The sequence below is a fragment of the Linepithema humile genome, chromosome 7 (genome assembly GCF_040581485.1).
Source record: "Linepithema humile isolate Giens D197 chromosome 7, Lhum_UNIL_v1.0, whole genome shotgun sequence".
NCBI classification, from domain to species: Eukaryota; Metazoa; Arthropoda; class Insecta; order Hymenoptera; family Formicidae; genus Linepithema; species Linepithema humile.
In genome coordinates this window covers 9,263,502-9,280,812 of record NC_090134.1, presented here as the reverse complement: position 1 = coordinate 9,280,812, position 17,311 = coordinate 9,263,502, and the positions used below count along the sequence as shown (strand labels likewise).

At 32.7% G+C, this 17,311-nt stretch overlaps 1 protein-coding gene and 1 long non-coding RNA gene across 3 annotated transcripts in view; one reads left to right on the top strand and one right to left on the bottom strand.

Moving 5' to 3' along the window:
- Positions 1–6,253, top strand: part of LOC105668515 (uncharacterized) — a 72,640-nt gene extending 66,387 nt beyond the window's left edge. Inside the window, exon 4 of the long non-coding RNA XR_001100119.2 lies at positions 6,082–6,253. This is a non-coding gene — a long non-coding RNA (uncharacterized lncRNA). The remainder of the gene's footprint in view (positions 1–6,081) is intronic.
- Positions 1–17,311, bottom strand: part of LOC105668513 (uncharacterized) — a 90,296-nt gene that overhangs the window by 64,137 nt on the left and 8,848 nt on the right. The window lies entirely within an intron of this gene.

Genomic DNA, 17,311 nt, shown 5'->3' with positions numbered 1-17,311 from the left:
GAAAGAAACAATCATTGTTACATAATATTTTTTAAATTAAATACATTGACGCTGTAATCTACAACTTTAATCTTAAACGTTAACACTTTAATTGTTCTTAATCTTCGATTTTTTATTTTTTATTTTAATCTATATTACAATATTAAAACGTTCTAATATTTATTTTTACACCAATTTTATTCGTTGTATAACTTCGCCGATGACAGAAACTTTAAAAAAAAAAAATTAACAGCATTTTATCACAGTGAAAAAACACTTCTTGAGAATCTTTCGAAGTGTTATCTTTCTTATCCCCGCGTGTTAGGAGTAGAGAAATTGCGCGACATTTTTTGACGAACGAACCATCTCTTCGAATTTTTGCCATTAAACAAAGGAAATGGGATCTGTCACTATTGAATTTCTCTCCCATCAAACAGTGAAACATCATTAATAATCCACATCTATTTTCCGATCGTCAATATTGATATATTATATTTTATTGAACTGTCAATTCTCGGTATTGCACCAACAAGTGTCAACGACATCGTAACTCAAAATTCGTGCCATATAAAATTTTATGTAGCAATATTTAATGTGCGATAAATCATCGTGACGATCTGCGATAAATCGATACAGCTATATTTTACAATAACTGTTTAATGATTTGAAAATATATCTCATAGGAATTTTTTACAAGTACAAGATATGTTTCGAGAAAAAAGGAGATGAAACATACAGCAGAAATATATTTCTACTCGTTCTGGAAAGAAGAACACTGACGTGACTTAATCCTTTTTAGAAACAAGCTTTTCAAATAACGAGAGAGAAAAAACTTCCGTTATCACATAAAATTTATCCACTGTGTGAAACTATGAAACCAGAGTAAGGGAAAGAGGGGCTGAAAAATCTAGAAGTAGAAAAAATTCTGTGCTATCGTAGTTTCCAGACCGGTGGAAATCAGCATCGTTGCTACCGCCGCTTTGATACAGTAGGCAGAAAGCAGATATGGCGTCGGGTTACGATGTTTTGCGAAAAGAAATCGTCTTGACGGGCAAACAGTTTATTTCCCTTTGATTATCCTGAAAACGAATACAAAGTTTTTTTACTGTACACTCACTACGGGATGATACATTTGTGAATAATGAACAGCAAAAATTACGGTACAGCGCGTAACAAGAAATGTGCTTCGTTGAAGAGGCGCGCAGTGAAAGATTCTGACTTGAATGCGAATCGTTTAAAAGCTAGTAATTTCGTGATAAAATGGAGTCATATATTCTGTTACATTCTCAGATATTGCCCGATTTTATTATCACATCAGATCTCTTAACTTTTAACCAGCTTCTATATTTTTATTCTCGCTAGTAAAACTTGAAATGTTAAATTTTATTTATTTTTGCTCCATTTGGATTCGCTCCATTCACCTTTGTTTGCAATTTTCACGCAATTTTTACGTAACACGAAGATTCATATTTTATGTGATGTTTCTCTATTTACTATTCGAAAATCTTTATTAAAGAATTGTTTTATTTATTTAGGAAAAATATATGTGTGTGTGTACGTTGAATATAGATTCTCTTTTTAAATAAAAAAAGATTGTCCTCTTTTTGTAATTCTGTTAATAATAATTATGTTATGTAAATTTTTATTTTTTTAACGTTTTTGCGTTAACTTTCTTAGCACGATGAAGCACGTACACTTTTTAAACGTCAGAGAGGAGAGGAGAGGAGAAACTCAATATGGCTCTTTCGCGCCTTTGCCTTTGATGTTTGCCCCTAGGTTCAATGGCTCGAATTAATACTTTTCACCCCTCCGGGTGTGCTTAAGAGCTTCTCGAAAGCGGACACAAAGCTGCCGTAGTGGGTGCCATGAAAAGGTGCTCGAATTTGTATCTCAATTCGAAATCCCCTTGTGACAAGGGTTGTCATATCGTGCCTTTTATTGATTAACATAAGTTAATTCACAAAATATGATGGTTAAAATCCGAAAGTATAAAGAACAAAATTTTACAGTAAAATGTTAAAATTTAAAAACATAAAATTTTCTAGAATAACAATATTTATAAAAAATAAAAATGATTAGGTAACTTATAAATGCTGTCAAAGAAAGACATAATTAAAACTGCGTAACCATTTACTGCATTATTGCGTACAAAGACATATTAATTTATTTTTTGTTTAATTACAATTTAGAGAAATACTGTGAAAAATTTAATGACAAATAAGAATCTGTCTCATCTCTGCAAGGATATTTGCAAGTATTTTTTATTATTATCTAGAAACGTGAGTGATAGGAAAAAACAGTGAAAGATCGAAAGAAAAACAGAGTCTTGTCTGAACGCACTATTATCGTATTATGTAACGGAAGTGGAAACACACAAGCATTAAAGATTTGCGTGGACAACCGAAAGTACGTAGGAAGGATAGGTTTCGTTAAGAGGATGATACGATATTATATTCTGAATAAGGACAAGAATGAAAAGAAAACTCTTGAACTAGAATGCTTTTTTTATAGTACACCGTCTTCTTTATTTTTCATCGCATATTTGCCGTACGTGAATATGGCAAGAAAAAAAAACTAAGAGTGTTTTTTGACGGCGGCAAATCACTTCTCCCTTTTTTTTCACGATAAAAAGTAGCGTGGTTGCGAGCAAAGTGCACGCGCAAGGACACGCCCGGAAATTCCTCGGCTTTGCAAACTTTCGCGTTCTCTTCGTTCGTTCGTTCCGCCCTTCCGTTTCTCGCTGTTAGCTCGTTCTTTTTGCCATCGTACCAAGGGAAATAGTGTAATGTAATGGAGGGGAAAATGTCGTATTGAAGAATATTTATTCCATGATTTAAGTTATTTAATGAAAGTTTAAATTCAATTTAATTAATAATTAAAACTTGAATTTATTCAATGAAAGAATTTACTTCGTGAGTTAATTTCGTTAAAATAGAAAATTTACATATATAGTAGTGTTGCATTTTTTGTATACATATATTGTTTTATTGCAAACTTTTTAAATATTTTTTCAATATTTTTAAGAAGTAAGACGCGTTTATACATATATATTTTTATTATTACATTAGCAACAATTCAGTAATAACTTTCATACATAATGGCGACCATTGAAAGTCTAAAGTAAATTACTACAACTTTTCAACGAATGGACAGAACAAAATAAATTAAATTTATTTTGTAGAAAAAATTTGTCAATTTTATTACATATAGTATGAAAGAAGTATATAATGATTAAGTAATTAAAATAAACATGATTTAAAAAATGCTACAAATCTGTCGCTCAGTAATAAATATTTTCGAAGTGTTGTATATAATTATTTTAATTAATGTATACTTCTTTCATATTATATGGAATAAAATTGACGGAATTTTCTTTACAAAATAAATTTAATTTATTTCATTCTGTTCATCTGTTGCAAAGTAATAGTAATTTACTTTAGACACTTTTCCAATCGTCATCCTGTACAAATAATTTTTTTACAGAAATATCTTTGCAAAGTTGTTTAAATTATCTTTACCGATATTTAATATTTGGAAATTTCGGTATACATTTTTGACATACATGTATGTATATAAATGAAATTTATAAATAAATATTATAAATGTCTGCGTATTTTCGTACTTTTATATCTACATCGACCTCGACATTTTCTGACGACTTGTACGGATGCCCCACTTTACCGAAACAAAATTGCTAAGTCTTAGAAGGGATAGTAGTACATCAGAGTCCGACTTAGGAGCGGTACTTTATTTCTCAGTTCGAACCCCGAATACCAATCATCGTCTCGTCCATCAATGTCGGCGAGGAAAGGTCAGACGGATGCTGCTTTTTCCATGTCGTGGAAAAGGCACGCGAGTTTTGTAACAGTCACGATCTCGGCCTCGGCACGAATCTACAAGCTAAACTATAATTCACTCGCCGGTCAGATCGGTTGGTTGATTAATTCGGACGATATTAAAGTATCACTCACGTGAGGCTTGCTATTGTTATGCTGCAACATTATAATGCAATTTTATCGTGGCCGTTGACACATTTTACACACACTGTTCACACAAATGTCGTTATACAATATTTCGGATAAAATGTGCTGGAATTGTTGCTTTTATTATTTGTGATATGTTTAATAAATACGATAATCGATTTTTTCTTTAATTGAGAGATGTTAATAATTTGCGGTTAAAAGAAATTGAAATCGGAGGAATTGCGGTGAATTAAATTTCCGAGGTTTTTATATAGATAACAACGCAAACGCTATATGTGTATTCACGAAATATTTCCACGGACATTCTTCCGAGGCTCGGAACGCGTGTGTACAAATTGCACGACACTGTGCAAATAGTCGCACGGTAGACGTAGCCAATTCAGCGGCACGGAACGATACTGGAGCACCTGTGTCCCGGGGCTTTGAATGGTATTGCGCTGGTATCCCCGAAGTGGTTGCGGTCACGCAACGGTCGGCTGAATTGGCCCGCTGCACCTTCTTCGTTATCAAAATGCACGTAGATATACCGCGCACACGCGCATTACAAAACGCGAAAACGTTGTCACTACGAAATTAATTCAAACGGATTATCTCGTGCAAATAGATCTTTCCCTTTCGAGGTGGAAGTCTGAGTCAAAAATGGTCGTAAACGTTAAAATTTTTTCTACATTTTTTTAGTGAAAATATTTAAAAACATCGAAAAGTTGAATGGACTTATTTTTATTCAAATATTCTAATATTTATGAATTTAACATTAAAAAATATACATCTATAAATTAAATGCTGAATGAACACTCTAAAAACCACGTAATTAAGATTAAATAAATTTTATGTTATTTATAATAAAATGCAACATATATTTACATATATATTTACATGTGGTTAGATCTTTCGTTAACAAAGCAGCAGTTACAATTACTTGCAACACGATTGTTCGAAGCTTAGGTGCAAGCTCGGGGCAATTTAAGAAGCAATCAGTGTTTATCGAGGGGTGTAAAACTCGGCTAAAGTTGTCTGGTGGGGTGAGAGAAGGTCCGATAGGGCGGCTTCCGCTTTTATACGGGAGAAGGCCGGTACGGCACGATACAACGGCGGTCCCTTTTTATCTGCCATTTATCTTGTACGCTGGCACATCGCACAGCGTCTGTGACAGCAGAAAACGAGCTCGACGACCGAATCAGCCGTCGTCATTAAAGATACATCTCCTTACACAGGACGCCTTTATTCTATGCATTTTGGTTCTTTTTTTCTTTTCTCTTGCTCGACTTGTCCTTCCATTAGTCTGTATCTTCTATCTCATCGGCGATCGAGATACTTTAATCGAAACTAAATTTTATCGGATTATTTTGAATGCAACGCAAATAAATTTTTTCGAATGTAAACTTGAGATTTAGATAATTTGTTAAACTTAAATAACTTATTTGCAAATAGATTTTTATGTATTATTTGGTAATGTTTAAATATGAAAAAGCTGGGATAATTATATTATTGTATTAAAATTACACAGTTTTCATCTAATTGCTTTTCGTTTATGCTGTTATCTCTATGATGCCGCATTGTAGAAGTTAACCAAACGATGTCGGAAGATTAATTTCCGCTTTCCGCAGGATGAATCGTTCAGAAGGAGTCATTATTTCCATTAAAACCGTTCGATAGCGCGAATAGGTGCGATTGCTACACCACGCTCTGCAAATTGACTCTGTCTGACCATTGCGTGATTGTAACTACTTGGAGTCGGATCCTTAATGCGCTGCTATTAAAACGTGCCGCTAGGCGTGCATCGCCGTGAAAATCGCGAGCAATTCGCGCTGGCCTTTTCGTGGTCAACGGACTGTTTCATAAAAAACATATTTTGTTAAATTTTAGTAAATACAAATAAGTATTTTAAAATTATCTAATATGGTTATAATGGTGTTTTATAAAATAGAAATATTTTAGATTGTTAATTTTTTATCGAATGGAATTGAAATATACATATAATTGTAATTTTTTATCTTCTTTTATCAGTAATATTTTATAATATTCCAGAGCTTAAATCATGGAAAATTAAACTGTTTTACTGACATATGATTAATATTTTATTGATATCTTAAAACTAATGTACTTTTTCTTGTTTTAGGTTTGCTACCTCTGGGACACCTCTACAAATAGCAGAGATACTCATCGACCGGTGAGTGACAAATACCAATGTTTTATTTATCATTATTTTATATTTAAAAATCTAGCACTCAGATTTTTAGTTCAGCTCTCGATTTGACAAACGCGTATCGCGTTTAAAAAATTCTCTTCACGAATCTGCGTGGCGATTTTTCTTTTTTGTCAATATGTAAGTTTGACAGAGAAAAAAGCAAAATCGAAATCGACAACGCGATTTGTGCGCACGATGCGACGAGCACACATGTAAATATTGAAAACGCCGGGATGGCCGGATGACGTGACGGTTTTTTCTCTAGAAAAGCAATTACCTGAAAAACAGACATTGCAGCGATTTTTTCGTGTGTGCACTGCGACAAAAAGTTTTATCCATAAATATTGCGTATTGTATTGCGCGTGGATCGCATATGCTATTTCTCTTCGATAACATATTTTTTTGGAATTCGGATCTTTCCGTCTACTCGCGAATCGAATCAACATTGTAATACATCTAGGATAGCTTTTTTCGATAATCCATTTACATGTAAATTACAATGGCTACACATTGAAATGAGTATCTAAATATTATTTGCTCGCAAAATGCGAACGGTAGAATAATATACATATAAATTAAGAAACTGTTAATTTTACTAGAAAAATTGAGACATGAAATATAATGATACACTGATTATTGATGCACCTATATTGGTCCACATAACTTCAATATTGAATTAAAATCAACCTGCTCGCTTTTAACTTAAAAAATAAATAGAAAAATGTCAAATTTTCCAATATACGATATTTTGTTTTATAAATATAAATATTCGGCTTTAAAAGAGTTTGACGAAACAAGGCAAAATACTAAATGCTAAAATAACGTAAAATAAAATAAAATTTTTATTTATGTATGGCGAACACGTTGATTTATGTCAAATTAGGACAACTTTTGAAAATTTTTAAAAGCTTTTATAAAAAAACCTAAAAAAGTCATAATTAATTCCAGTTATTTATTTAAATCACTGAAATTGAACAAATGTCACTATGTATTTATAAATTCTAGTCGAGTTTATTCTTTTTTCCTCTTTTTCTCTCCTTTCTTTCTCTGTTTAAAAAGAAATTTTTTCATTATTTTACGATTAAAAATATTTTAATCATAAATATATCTATTGAATTTTACATAATTTGTAATAATATATTGTTTAGGAAGACAAAGGTATTAACGGTATTTTTCTTATCTTGACAATAAAACGCGGAGAATATTTCATAAATAATAGTATAATTTATTATATATACATATGTATAATTTTAGATTTCAGAAAAATAATTAAATTTTATTTTTTGTGTATTCAAAATTTAGAATCCATATCAAATATCTCAAATTTTTTTTAGTTTGAGATATTGTGAGAGAGTGCACATTCGTCTAGTGATAATCCTATCTTTTCTGAAATATCTAGTGCGTAGCTTTAGTCAAATGCGCGTATATGTGCGAGTATGCACATCCTCGATACGGAACGGTCGTATCGACTTCGACGACTCGTCTCGTATTTCATCGAGATATGGATATGGTATATAGACCGCAGCATCCAGCTAGTTTTCTATCTCGCTTACACGTATTCGCGACCTTTCTGTCCGTGAACACACTAGATACTATGACGAAAGAAGTCTTAAAAATAGTCAAAATACAGCGATCGAAAAAGAAAAGAAACTTTGAAGAAATAAGTTTTTAAAAAAAATTACATTGTAATATATCATTGCCAAATATCATTGTAAAATAAAATTATCTGAACAGAATTAATTTGCGTAATCGTAAAAAAGTTTATGTTTAATATTGAATTATTTAAGTAATTATAAATTGCTTAGATATATTGTTAAATAATCATGCTATTTTCATGCTTGCAATGAATAAATTCGGATTTGATTTTTATTGATAGAGAAATTAATTTAATAAAATATTTATATCAAATATTTTTCTGCATATTTTAGATAAATCATCAGTTTTAAATTTATTGAGACGTTATTTACGTCCACCATTTAGCTTCTGAGTCTTTGTAGCTCCGTCCACAATTTATGTCACTGTCTATAGAATATGTGGTCATTCGATACATGTCCATAAACTGTCAAGAACATGTCACGTACGAATTTACGCGATTGTCAAATCGAGCCATTTAGGAAAAAATATAAAAAATTTGTTTTTAACTTTTATTTTGTTCAGGTGATGTAATTTTTCGATATCTATTATTTATCAGGTAACGTAATTTTTCGATATCTATTATCTATCAAATAAATTGCGAATACTAACTTATTTCTGCATATAATAATTTCTTAAGAGTTCAAAAATTTGATAAAAATTTAGTGCTGGATTTTTAGTTTATATTTGATATTTGTGTTCACACACACACACATGTATGTACAAACGCTTTTGTATTTATCATAGTATTATTACATGCTAATATGTGGATATAGATTATAATTATGAAAATATGTATGTTACAATCAGACTTTAGTCTGAGCGCTTACAATGAGCGCTAATTTTATTAATAATTACTTCAGTTTGATTACTTCTGCATTGAAGTAGTCTGCTCATAAATGAAACAAATTTTATTGGGTTAGCGGAACAATTTAATAATTTTTAACCTCCTTGTAATTTTTTTTATTATATTAAGTATAACATTTTTTACAATTAATATTTATAATGCATTTATTCGCAACTTTTCCTAGAAAAAAATCCGAAAAATTTCGGTTTACCCGTGGATAAATATATATAAATTTTTATGCAATTTGCGCAACATAAACCGTACTGAATCGCGTTTAAAGATCTCTCTCTTAGATCCAAGAATTCCGGAATGTGCACCAAGAATGGATAAGAGAGTCAAGCCCCTGCAATATGCATCTGCAGCGTGGGACGTATTGCAGGGGTCCGCATTTCGTGAAGCAACAGCACATTCGGGGAAACCGTTTATCGCTTACTGTTGTCCTTGCGGCATTAGCGGCGTTATACGTACGATTATGGGATTATTTGTTACTGACAATGAATTGATCACTTCATCCGTGATTATTGATGCACGATTTATTCACGTCAAAACGCGTGTTCGCGATTCGCGATACCGTGAAACACGATCTTCTCGTCGAAACGGTGAGGCGAACGGATGAATTGGCCTCGTTGCTAAACTTACGCCAGTGAATTAACTCGCTGGTTATGCGGTTATGTTTCTGAAATTGCGTGAGGTAACAGTTGTGCAGTAGTATAATCGAATGGCTAGATGCAGTAGTATACGGTAAACCAGAATAGAGAAACATCGCAATGGAAAAGCGGCTAGAAAGATTTATTGATCCTTAATGAAATTTAATATTTTTTCATGCGACGTGAATTTGTTTCTAATATATTATTCTTAAAATCGCTAGAAAAGTAAAATAAAATAACAATTGTTTTAATATCACAATTTTATAATCTTATAATATTATGTTTTTTTCTAATTTTTCAAGCGCGCGATATTTTAATTATTTGATTTATGTTGTAATTTTGTAATTTTTAGTAATTTGTTTAATTAAAAACAATTTTTTTTAAAGATTTTATATTTGCCACAATTAAATAAACGTTTCTCCGAATGCTGCATTTTAAGGCAATTATCATTCTGCTTATCGCTCGAATCTGATTTTAATTTTAACACGATCGCCGCAATTACACGATCAAAAGAAATGATGTTTAAGAATTTCCTTCGCGTGTGATTTATCGCACGAAATCCGCGAGAAATGCCCCGGTCGGGAAATAATGTTACGACTGCGTGTTACAGTGGACGCATCCACCTCTGGACAGTGCTATAAATCGTTCCGCACCCATAAAAGACTAACTCCTCGTTTATCATGCGCTTTTCTGTCTGGTATCCCCGACCTCCCGCGGAGAAATATCTCTCGCTACGAGAATACGAGAGCGTAGGGAATCTGAAATTGTAAGATCCGCGCTATTCTTACGCTACCGACAAATGTCGGTGTACACATGAAGGCTACTTTCGGGTACAAGACACTATATCTTCTCTTATATAATGCTATTTGACTATGAATATTAAGGATTGAGCATTTGTCATAAAGCTGTAAAAACTTAAAACACATGTGTTGACCTCAAAGCTGTTTTAATATGGTGAAATAAAAAATTTACTTGAGATTATCTGAAGATTATCTATTTTGTTTTATAGAAAAAGGCATTACTTATTATTAATCTTAAAGGCGTGTGTAATTATTATCTTAGAGGAAAGTAAAAATTAAACTACTGCATTTAGCACTAAATACGGGATACAAATAGAAGGTTTTGCATCTCTGTAAATCTATAGTTTGCGTTCCTGCCGTGCGGATATGTAAACGAAAATTACAAAGATCCTCTCTCCGTTTCTTTATGTAAACACTGGTAGATTACAGAACAGCTATGGCGACTCTAAGCTATAGAAATTATGATGCTGCAGAAAATTACACTGTCACGTAGAAAGAATGTTACGATCCTTGTAAAATTATGGCCGTTTACCGGCACCGAGACTCGTGTAAATAATATATAATATAATCGAAGATTGAAAAAATTTAAATATATAACGTGTTTTTTCATCTAAAAGCGATTAATAAAACGGAATGATTAACAATTAAAATAGTAATTATCTTTGTCAGTTTTTTTAAGATCAATTTCTTTAAAATTTCTACTTGTAGACTTGCCCTTTGATTTCAATTATTTTGAAGATTAATAATTTTTAAATAAAGCTGGATCGTAATATTTTTAAATTAAATATTAATTAATGTGCTAACTAAAATGGGAATAAATTCAAGATGCGATTATAATATATGCGAATTTTGAATTTATTTAGATTTTAATTGATTCTATAGTCCATGTAGGCAAACTTTACTTATTTACGTTATTTATGTCAGGTTAAGACGTTATTCATCCCGCAAATAAAGCATCTGTTAAGGTAAAATTCATTTTAAACTGCCCGAAAAATAAGATGTTATTAACTATTTACGCTATTGAAGCCCCTTTATAGCGAGAGCGCGGTATTCCTCCCTACATCTTTCGTAACACATCCCGCAGAAAAATGGTCGAGCGAAAACGCGCCCCGGTACATGTACGCACTAACCATAAATCGCGCGACACACGTAAATGCTGTTCACTTCATTTTTCATGTGCTACCGTGTCTCCGGAGCGAAGCAAATAAACACAGGCGCATTGCAAACCTGGCTCTCACTTGTAGGTAAAGTTGCATAAAATGCCATTAAAAAAACATATTTATGTTTAATGCAAAATGTTAAACATACGCCGCAAAATAATTCGAAAAATGTATTCCATTGGATACATTCCATTGGAATACATTTTTCGAATTATTTCGCGGCGTATATTTAGGAATACAAGACGCTATTGAAAATACGTGAGCCACAAGATGGAAATATATAAAATAAATTCTGTAATATTTACATTTTAAATCTGATTTGATATTTTAATATCTCAAATATTTGGCCCGAAATATTTACCTGTTATAACTCTTATCATTCTGAATGCATAAATAATTTTCTTCGAACGTATCTGTCAATTTTCCGTAAAATCTGTCGAATAGACAAACTCTTCGCTCGTCATGCCGTCTACCAAGTTTGTCAAGTTTGTGCGTATAATTTACATACGTGATTAAAATCGGCCTGATTACGAGACGACAGCTCGTTTCCGCGAACTAACTAGTCCCTTTGTGACGTTCTGTGAACGTAATTTAGTCAGTTTCTATCGTGTGACTGGAATATAAATTTTTTCCGGACTAATATAATTTCTCTCATTAGTTATTATTACGTTGATTAGCTTAAATCTTGTAATTCGAAGTTAGCTTTCGTATGATCAAAATAATATGATAAAGAACGGGAAACGAACAAAAAATATAAAGAAAATGAGTGAACTAATAAGATAGAATGTAATTTACGTAAACTATATAGAAATCTATTATACTCTATTGTATCACGATTATAAATTAGTAAACTTGCAAATACTTTTGCATACAATATTGTAATATTTTTATGTGAAAAATTTAATTTTTTACAACACAGAAAAGTATTCTTTACTTTTCAAATAGACAATAGTATAAAATTTGCATTTTTTTATGTACAACTCTAGTGGAATTAACTCGATTTCTGAAATATTTATCAAAAATTAATTTTATAAGTATTTTTACAAATTTGTCAATACTTTGTTTTATATATCTTTCAATTTTTCGATGCCTAACAGCTACTCTATTAACGTGGATACCTTTAAAATGCTCAACCGCTTGCGAACGTGTCGAATTTAAAGGAATGCGCATTAGGCGAGTGTGTGGTATATCAATAGGGTAATGTTTCCAGTGAATACGCGGACCCGATTCCCTAAGCCGGTATGTGTGTAATTTACATGCATAATTGAGGCGGGAGGAGGCTTCGTTACGAAACCGCCGCCGCCACCTCCCTCACGCAGCCTGTTGATCACTCTGCGATTCTCCCGCACTCGTCGCTCCTAATTAGTAGTCGAAATAACGCCCTGGCTGGTGCTCGGGACTGACTCGCGTTTGCAGCCTCGGGGTGCAATCCATATCCGTTAATTATCGCACCGTTGTTACTCGTCTAGCGCGTTTATTGTTACGCCCATGACAAGTGCAAGCATTTGTGTGTTATATATATGTTTTATAAATAAAAAAACTTATACACATTAATTATTAAATATACAGTAATAATCTATATGAATCAATGCTGCTTTTTAATTAAAAACAGGATTAAAAATATTTCGCGAAAGTTATCTTGCATTTATAAATATATCTATGTAGTGAGGACGAGTCCGCGTCAATGAAAAAGTCAATAAAAAGATCGTAAAAGTAACGTTTGTATGGTTGTAAATAATAATCGCGAGTTAAATGACATCGGACAAATGTCTTATATTTATATTAACTATGACATTTTTGCTCGTGATGTCAAATTCGACATTTTATGATTTACTGAACATGATAGAACGTGATGTCAAAACACTAAATAAAAGATAGTTTTAGAAATCTAAAAGTGACGAAATATATAAACCGTTCGTCTAGAATAGTAGACACAAATGTATATAAATGTTTTTCCCACCTGTGTATTATTTTTCAATTATGTTCGGAAAAGACGTGGACTTTTGAAGAGGCACCGAAATTTTCATCGTTCGTCCGAGAACCTCGAAAGAAACTGTCTGCGGCTCGTGCGCGATGTTATCATTCAATTACGAGATTCAACTCTCACGCAACAAAGTTACAAGCTACAAAGTGCGGGATGGGTAATGGAAATAATAGCGAGCGGAATTTTTCCTACACTTTTTGCCTTCGCTCTTCGTTTAACAAAAAATTATGTTAGACCATTTTGCGATATTTTAAAATATAAAAATGCTTAGAGGAGTTCATTTTTTAAACAAGATGTATTTTTGTATTTAGGTTTTTTTTTAGAGAATCTCGAATAACATGTATTTATACGCTTTGATAACTTTCGCGACACAGGTTGTACTTGTTTAATCTTGCCACTTACATTTTTTAAGTATAAGCGTGCAATTAAAATTGTGTGAAAATAATATAAATAATAATAATTTCGCGCGCGCAAAATTACATCAAAAATAGAGTTTTTATTTCAATAATTATACTCGCTCTCTTATCAGTATAATTTATACCACTCCCCACGCGAATAAGTATTTTAATGTATGCAACTCGTTACGTTTCTAGACATTTTTTAAACGCAAACAAGATGAACGAGATATCAGAGTTGCTAAGTTAATGTACACAGGATACAAGTGATAATCTCCCTTTCCACTTTTGTTGCGCAACTACAGAGTATACGGTAACCTCATCATTCATAGCAAGGTGTACAAGTTAGCCGTGCGAGACAATGTCTCGTAACTTCAGCTATTAACGATATAAACAGTTATGCGGCATTAAAGGAAATGACTCCGTGCATGCAGATAGGAGAATGCGTTGCATACGCGTTGCGATAGCTATGCGGTAGAATGACTGATAACACCGCGTAACGTATACATTCGTGCGAGGTTATGCATGCTGAAATGAGGCAATCCCGTGCGCAATTAAGTTGTGAGTGGTCACACTACGAATACGACATTTACGTTAAAAAATTACATTTTTCCTGTACGAATCATAGGAATCTTATTTCTCTCTGTGTTGTTGATCTCATATTAAAGAATTGAGAAATTTGACATAACGGCAGATTAAATTATTCTTTTGATAGAGAAAAAAATTAATTTGATCCAATTAAATTTTTTAAGTGGGATTGTTTTAAGTAAATTTATGCAAATTCAATCTATTAAAATTTAAACTTTGTTATTCTAAAACTGGTCACTCTGATTTCCTCAAGTGGCATTGTTAAGTAGATAGAACTGGCAATTTTTCTCAAACAAGTCGCTTATGTCGCTCTAAGGCAATCGAAACTCTAAAACCTTTCTGAGGCTTTAAAAACAGCGGGACACTACGCGAGTAAACACGTCAGAACGACGGTAATCCGGAAATGCTTTCGGATGACCGGCGTACCGGGGGCCTGTGTGCGACTAGGGTTATTTCCGTGGGTTTAGCCGCAAAACCAAACAAACTGGGTGGGTGGTCGGAACGAGTCGGCGAACAGTAAACATCGTTCCGATCGTCGGAGCGTGGAGTCGCGTGTGAGCATGCCGGCCGAATTGCCGCATCTCCGAAAAGGCTATTTGCGTTGCTCTCTATCCTTTTCGCTTACAGTCCTATCTCACCCCTTGCCGGCTCTCTGCAGCCCTTATCTTCTAGTTCCTAAGCGAAAGGAGGTTTTTCGAGGTGTTTGTTTAAAGGGTACGCCATGAGCACCGTGGCGAGGCTCATGCTAATGCAATATTCAGTGGTGTATAGCCGCGGGTTATCCTAATTAAAATCTCCAGCTTCATTCAACTCCTCTGCCGCTGTCTACTCCCCGATCTACTCCCGGATCTTGTTCGTATACGTGTCTTTTGTATACAGGATTTTACGATGGTATAACTAGACAGAAAAGTGGAAGCAATTTTCAGAAAAATTATGGAAGAATTAACATAAGCAATATTTTTAAATGCATATGAATTATACATATAATTACATTCTTTGCCATTATCCTTACTGTAGCATTGTTCTAACGATGAAATATCATTACGCCGGTAATGTAAAGCCTATTATTATCACGAATATCGTAGGAAACATCGAATATTGGCTTGCTTGAAAATGCAATCGAAAATGCAGTTTACGTTCCTCGCTGACGTCGCAATATTTATAGCGTAATAGCACTATTTACGTCCTGAATTTGTCGCAAACGTAAGACCGTCGCAACTTTCAATAAAACCAAGTTATTCATTGTCGGTGTTGCCTTATTTTTGTCGGCATCTCTCACTTGTTGCTACATCGACCGCAGAATATTTTATCTAGAAGCCTACATCGAACCGTTATAAAACACCGCGCATTATTACATGGTTTTCCAACTCGCAAAATTCTAAAGCAAAGAAAAAAAAGGATAATGATCATTTTTTTCAACAATTTCATTAAAATTGACTTTGAATTTTGGAAATAATTATAATTGATTATTATATCATTTATTTGGGAATCTATATCAGTCCAAATCCCTAGTAAATACAGCTTTAATCGAATAGTGGAAACACGACCTATGTGGTTAGACACCAGTGGATTACAGTTTGCTGTAAGCTGGCGCGCGATAACAGTTGTCCCGTGTGCATTGTGCACAATCGTAAATAATAACGTTTTCTATCATAAATAAAAGGACTAGTGCCTTGTTATGAGAATTTATCTATGTTATATTTAAACATCTAGAACGAATATATTTCTTATTGCTACATCTATTATTTATTATTTTAAGAATTTGAAAAAATTGCTTTACAACAAAGAAATAAATATTCATAGTAAAGAAACATGCGTCTAATGAAGAGAGTAATTATTATATAATAAGCAAGATGGAGCTGAACAATCCATAGTTGGTATAATATTAAATACTACTTTTGACGTTTATGCATATAAAATAAGTAAATTTTGTTTTTGTAAAATTATTTATGGCTTGTTTGTTTATTTTACTCCGTAAGCGCCTTAAATAATTTCAATGCTCTGGACTTTCAAAGTTACGTAGACGACGCTCGCTGCGAATACACGGAACGGCTGCAATCGCGCGATACGTCACGCGACGTAAATAATTGCGCACGTCGTGCAGAACGTACCGCCGTCACGCGCGTCAGCGCAAATAATTGCGATTGTCGCAAAACCATCGTGTTGCTGAGTGAAAATGTAATTTCGCAATTTGCGATGAAGGAAGTTGCCGTTATTTGCAAAGCTTTGCTTCTTTTAGTAGATATTTTAACCTTTTTAAAAGCGAGAATTTAGCTTGATGTTTATATTCAAAATCATAAAACCTTGAAAAATAAAATAGGAACAGATAAAAAAGAAAAAATTTATATAGTGCAAACCTCACAGTTACATTGTACCATTGAAAGATTTTGCGATACCACATGAAAAAAGATTAAGAAGATAAATTGATTTTATATCATTTTTATATTTTTTGAGAACCATTTTACATATATATAAAAGTATATATAAAAAAAAAATATATATATATATATATATAATTATTTATATTTATTTTTTAGTGATTGTAAAATATTCATTATTAATTAATTTTTAATAAAATAGTATATATCTTTCGAAAGAAAAATTATTTGACCGTCTTCACAATGATTGATGATAAATGCATTTTGTTCAATTGCGTAAAAATAATTATCATTAGTCATGTCATAATTAGCATTTTTTATAAGAAAGACAGAGCGCTTGAGAGGATAAATTTAATCTATTTTGTACACACAACCTTATTTTTTGTTATATTTGTTACTATTCTAATTTCAATTACAATTTTTCATAAGAAAGATATTTTTATTTACAGATAATTAACAATAGTTTCTTTTCCTCTCTCTCTCTCTCTTTTTCTTTCTGCACTGATTAATATCATCGTTTGCCGATTATATGAAAATACGAGAATATAAAGTTTCATCCTCTGATCTTCTTTCTTTCGGTGAAAGCGACCGGGGAGTAAACAACTCCGTTTAATCCCAAGACAGGACTCTTATCGCTTCTTTTATGCATACTTTGTAGACCTCGTTAGTGCTCTACGCTCTACGTACTTTTTCAACTACTTACTATTTAACGGGGCATTTTTTAATTTAG